A 6,000-nucleotide genomic window follows, 5' to 3' on the forward strand; every position below is an offset into this window, starting at 1 on the left:
GCTAACCAACCTAGAACACAACTTTAATAGTGATAACCAAAATGTACATGTTACTAATCAATTGACCATTGTGTCATACCTCTAACATGTGCAATTGTAGTCAAACATGCATGTTGATTCGGTTAATCTCCTAGATAATGTTAATAAAAAATACATATTAATATCCAACCTAACATGACAATAATAGTGACAATGGAATGTGCATGTCAATGGCTAAGCTAATTGACCTTATATGTTGTTCATTGAGATGATTAACACATAGCTAACTAAGCTCACCAAGTTGACAAACCATTGGCTTTGTCATTGAACTAACGTGCCTTTAATAGACACAACTAAATGTACATGATGTTATACCAGTAAACCATCATGACAAGACTTTAACAGTAGTAACAAAGTGTGCAAGTTCTGGATTGGGAAAACCAAACTAATATACCTATGATAATCATAATTGACCATACATGTTTGTTATGATCAACCCTTCAAGTTTTCCCTTGACTCTATACAAAATTAAGCATTCTATGCAACTCTCAAAGTAACTTTGATACATATACAAATTAATTTTGTATTTACATGTTCGATTTGTGTTAAAGTGTTTCCTCTTTAAAGGTCACAGGATTCGATCCAATGGAAATTAAGGTATGTAGACATCCATAGATTAAATAGTTAAAGCATTGAATGGAGGGCATCCCTTGTCTCACAAGCAAGGGGGTCTCATATGTCAACTTGGCAGCTACCTGCATTATAACTTAATATTAAATAATATTCTTATTTTTTCAATTAATATGAATGCTTCTAATATTTAATATATTGTTAAGGAGATTACCCCTTGACTAATTAGTGAAGTATTTAATATTGGATGAGAGAGTTGTAAGACTAAAATTTTGGCTACCACGGGTTAAGTTTGGTGTTTGTATTATGTCAATGCAAAATTAGATTTCACACCTCTCTAGGAATCAATCAAAATCATTTACACATACCAATCAAAGGCATTTAATAGATGGTTAAAGAAGTGGTTGGGAGGAGTTCACGGTCATATCCATCCAAGGGTTTCCAAACTAGAGAAACACGGGCATGTGTTTGATTTATGGGCTAACGTTTGAAAGATTGCTACGAGGAGAGGAGTTGGTGGGAGTCCTTATTATGAAAAGGCCCTACACCTTTTCGTTTATTTCTTAAGATAGGCTTGAAATAAGTGATTATAGATATATGATACATATAATATGAAAACCACTCACAACACAACAATATTGAAAATTTGCATGAGACATAACTTCATTTATTTTCAATATATTTTTGCTTTAGAAGAGGCAAGATATGCTACCATGATGTAATACAAAGATTCACTAATATTGGGCACCAAACAAATGACTTGGACCACAGATGTTGTGTACGATGACAATCATCCACTATAAGCTATGATTATTAGCCACTCTGACACCCCTCATTTATGGTCACTCATTGAACATGGTCATAAAATTTGAGATCATTGGACATGGTTAACATGCTTTGGTTAACACAATACAGTATGGTGTGAGGGCCTTGCCTACAATGCAAGCTTTCTAACACCCTTTACAACAACATTGCTTCACAAAAGGCATTTGACATTGATTCATAATTTTGCCTTTGTATATGAGAAGAAACTAAATGTTACTTCTCCCTTATCCAAGATAATGCTCTTGATTACAAATTGAACAATGTATCATGACATTGCCTTTCTCTCTTTGTGTGAACTTGCTCAATTAGCATCTAGATACCTTGTGTGACAAAACTCAATGTATGTATTGCATTTGGTATTGTGTCAATTATTCAATTTTTATGTCCTAATATTGTGTTAATGGCCTTCCAATGCATGGTCAGTCTTCAATTAAAATTTTGACATGGAAAATCCCAATTTTACAATTTTGGCAATCAAAGGCACAATGTTGGGACAATGTGTATCCATCTTGGTGGACAATGGGGCAAACAGAATTTTTATTGATGCACAGTTGGTGGAGTGTAGAGGCATTCATAGATTGATATATATCCTAACCAACGTGGGTGAGAGAGGATTCCCATGCTTCACCTCAGTTGTCTTCTTGATTGTTGGTTCGATATGTTGAGGATATGGTTGATGGTTTGATATTGAAGTCAAAATCATTCCTTGACCCTTTAGCCAAAAAGGTGTCTCCTAAAGTATCTCCAATAATATGCTATGAAGAGTCATAACATTTAACCTGGAATTATGGCCCACCATGATCATCTAATAATTAATTGAAATAGCACTAAACGCCAATTTAGGGATTGGGTGAATCATATGGTGGGACTATGGTAGTGGGAACCTTAAATAAATGACTTGAAAACCCCTTGATTTTCTACCTTGATGTCATTCATCTCCAAAATTTCTTGTTGGATACACAAGTCCTAGAAAACATGAAAAGGAAGATGAGAGGGAGTTGACAAGGACATTAGGTTGTCCTAGAACATCATAAAGTGCATCCACATGGATGAACATGGAATGGGAATTAAGGTCATAAAGTATACTAGAGTGTGAGACAGATAGGGTGCATCAAAATATTTTTGGAGTGTCCCAAAGGGCAATATACAATTCTTATCTCCTCTAAAATACAATATACATTTATTGTGGTGATAGTAACCACAAGATTCTTAGAACTAGTGGTATAGTGTGTTACACTAAAATTTGTCACCATGACTATTTGCAGTTAGTATGGCTCCATCAACTATCATACTATCCTCCTTGGCAAGTCTCATACCTCTGCTCTCCATGTCAAACTCCAAGAAAGAGAGAAAGTCTTTAAAAATCTATTTATCTCTGGGTACGCAGTTTCTCTCAGCCTTACCTGCGTGTACGCAACCCAAGTACACAATACCTGCGTACTTGTACGCTTTGTATGTAAAGGGGTGGGTGCGTACCCCTGTAAATGTCAAAAGGCGCGAGTTTCATCTTAAAAAAGTTACTTGTGGTCATTTCTAGAGCATTCTAGAAGCTTGTTCGACGTGTATTGAGCGCCTCCAAATGGTTCATGTATCCCTATGAAAGAGGAACTTATCCCATCAAGACGGGAGCTATCCCATCCAAAGAGGGGCTTATCCCATTGATGGTGGACCTGATTAACTTCCTCTAGAGCACTATAAATACAGGCATTGGGCTAGAAGGGAGGGAGGTTGAAAGCTGAATATTCCTAAGGGTAGATGCTGCTGGAATTAGGACTTTCTTGTAGAAGCTTGTGAGGAGAGATTCCCATCCTTTCTTGTTTCATTTGGAAGTGGGTGAGCTTATCAAAGTAAAGGAGAACTCTTGTTGGACCCTAGGAGGGACCTGCACAACACCAAGGCTCAGGTTGTAATGGTTTCTTTTGTTTCCTATTAATACAAATAAGTCCATTCTTCTCAACAATTTGTTATTTATGAGTTGTTTCATATACTCCTTGGTCTGTATGTTAAATATGTTTTATTTTATGAGATATTCAGGTGCTATTTAATCGTTTGATTGTTAGTGAATTCAGGTTTCGAAGAGAAGGAGGAGCTCATCCGGATCGACGAGGCTGGACTACTACAACAGCGTCGGACTACAAGTTGGATCTAAACACTTGATTTCTTATATGGTAAATGCATATTTAGAGAAGGATTGTTCTTAATTGTCTTGTTTGTCACTAGAAAGCCTTAAGCTTCTAGGGAGGTTGGTTTTGTTCGCAAAATTGACTCTTTCCGCCTGACAAAATGGCGACTCCGCTGGGGAACTCCATTGATGTGAATGATTTTTCCTTTGTGTGAAACTTTGATCTGAGAAAAGTTGTTTGTTTTCTGGTTTTTGGCTGTTTGACTGTGTATTTGGGTGGGCTAGCTTAGGGTTAAATTAGATTTTAGTTTTTCTTGATTTTGCTAGACGTACGCAGCCTCTGAGTTGAGCACAGTGCGTACCTGTACGCACTGCAGCTTTGTGCACAGAGCGTACCCGCACCTGTGCAAATAGGTTGCCTGCGTACCCTGTCAAAATTGAGAAAATTTCAATTTTTTCCATTTTGCCTGTTAGATTTTGTTTTTAATTTGTTTTTACTGCCAAGATCCACTGGTTACCTGTCAGAGATCTTCACCTAAACTTGTTTCGTTAGCGTCAAGAGTTTTAGTGAAATTCATAGAAGTTCTAGCCCTAGGGTTTGATTTTTGCATTGGTCCTGTAGTGACTTTGGCTTTAGAAGTTGTGAAACCTTGGATCTCTCTGGTTTTTTCAGTCTTCTTAGGAGTCAGACCTTTCATAAAGTCTACCTGTGTGAGAAACCTACCTTTGTGTTGTCTCTTTGCGGAATTTCGACAAGGCTTGTTGATTGAGTTGTGAATTTCATTCTTGAGAAAAAGAACAAAAGAGTTTGATTTTTGTTTTTGACTGGTTTATGATTCTGCATGAGCTGGTCCTTGGTTTGATTGTTACCGAGTAAAACAACCTGGAATCATCTTTGTAGGCTTTTGCCTCGTTAGATTTTCTTTTAGGTAAATTTCCTTTTGATTTGCTTTTGAGTGAGTGTTTCATAGATTTTTATAGATTTTGAGATTGATTTTTGTTAAAATAGTTTTATATGCTTTGTTAAATAGAAAAAATACAAAAACATCTCCTTTGAAAAGTTTGTTTTAAGTAGCATTTGAAGTATTTTGAAAGAGAAAGGAATTTTCGTGCACGTAATGAGTGGTCATGTGTTGTATGCTTGGAAAAGATAAAGAGTTTGTTTCTTTGATTTTCGTTGCCAAGAAAGTTGTCTTTATATAAATTTTGCATTTTCCAACTCTCTTAGCTAGGAAATTCATTGAAAAAGAAAAGTAGTGTAAATCATCCTAAGTGCATCTTTTTAGTGGATTTGAGTCGAGTCTACACACCATCAGTTTCATCTCCGCTACCTTTTGTCTTAAAGAAAAGCCATAAAAATTAACGCTTAAAGTAAAATCAACTTAGTAACTTTTTCTTTTACTAGGGCTCTGAAGCACCAATATAGATCAGGCTAGTGTCTTGGAGTAGGAGAGTAATTAACTCTCCAAGACAGCAAAACCAAACAAGTAGCTTATCTTGTGGTAGGATAAATCCAACTGTTGCATTTATACTCTGGGAAAGCTCCTCTTAAAGGAGAAGCACGAGCTCGTGTCCGAACCAGTGAGGGGATCAATCCTCCCTCATTGGGAACGATGCCAGACACGCACGTATTACAAACGGTAAACCTCAGATTAACCATTGTCGAGGAGCCTGGGGTCACTTATCGGTAAACCTTGGATTATTGTCAAGGAGCCGGTAAGGGGATTGAGCTTGATACTCTGCCCTTGCGTGCTGTCGGAGCGTAGACTGTTCCCCCAGGTGTATTTGTTGCTGTTGGTAACCTTAGTGACCATTATCTTTAGGATTCTACCCAAGGTGACGGTGGAGGGAAGATCCCACTGTACCTGGAGCAGACGTCGGCTAGACTCACTTGGATTTTCTGGGGGGTTCACTTCACTCGAGACGGTTAAAGTGGAGGAACTTGGTCCAGTCTATTCATTAAGCAGGTTGCCGGGGTAACTGTTCCACCCGCCATTTCTGTACTGAATTCTACGAGGTTGGGCTTCATCACCAACTAGTGTTTTCGGTCCGGAGAGCTTACTGTTTGTGTGTGGTTTGACGCCCTAGATTCTTTAGGCGTGTGTTTCAAATTTGATTGGTTCTTTAGCGACTTTAGGTGGTTTGCTTTGAGATTTTACTTTGTTTTCGTGTGCAGTAGTTAAAAGTTTTTAGCTGTGGCTGAATTACCGAGACAGTCCCGTAGACTTCGGGGCAAGTCACCTGAGATTGTTACCGTGGCCGATTTGTTGAGGAAATCCCGTAGATTGCGGGGTGAACCTCCTGAAGACGTCCCGGGTCATTACGAAGGTTTGAAAGTCCTTGTAACTCCTAGTGGCAGTAAAGTAGGTTCACCTGAAGAAGGAGAGTCTTCGTTGGTAGTCCATCCAGATTACCAAAGTCTAGAAACAGGTTATAATCCTGAA

This window comes from Pinus tabuliformis, chromosome 1_1, assembly GCF_031772625.1.
Source record: "Pinus tabuliformis cultivar Carrire ecotype Pingquan chromosome 1_1, CPIR1, whole genome shotgun sequence".
NCBI classification, from domain to species: Eukaryota; Viridiplantae; Streptophyta; class Pinopsida; order Pinales; family Pinaceae; genus Pinus; species Pinus tabuliformis.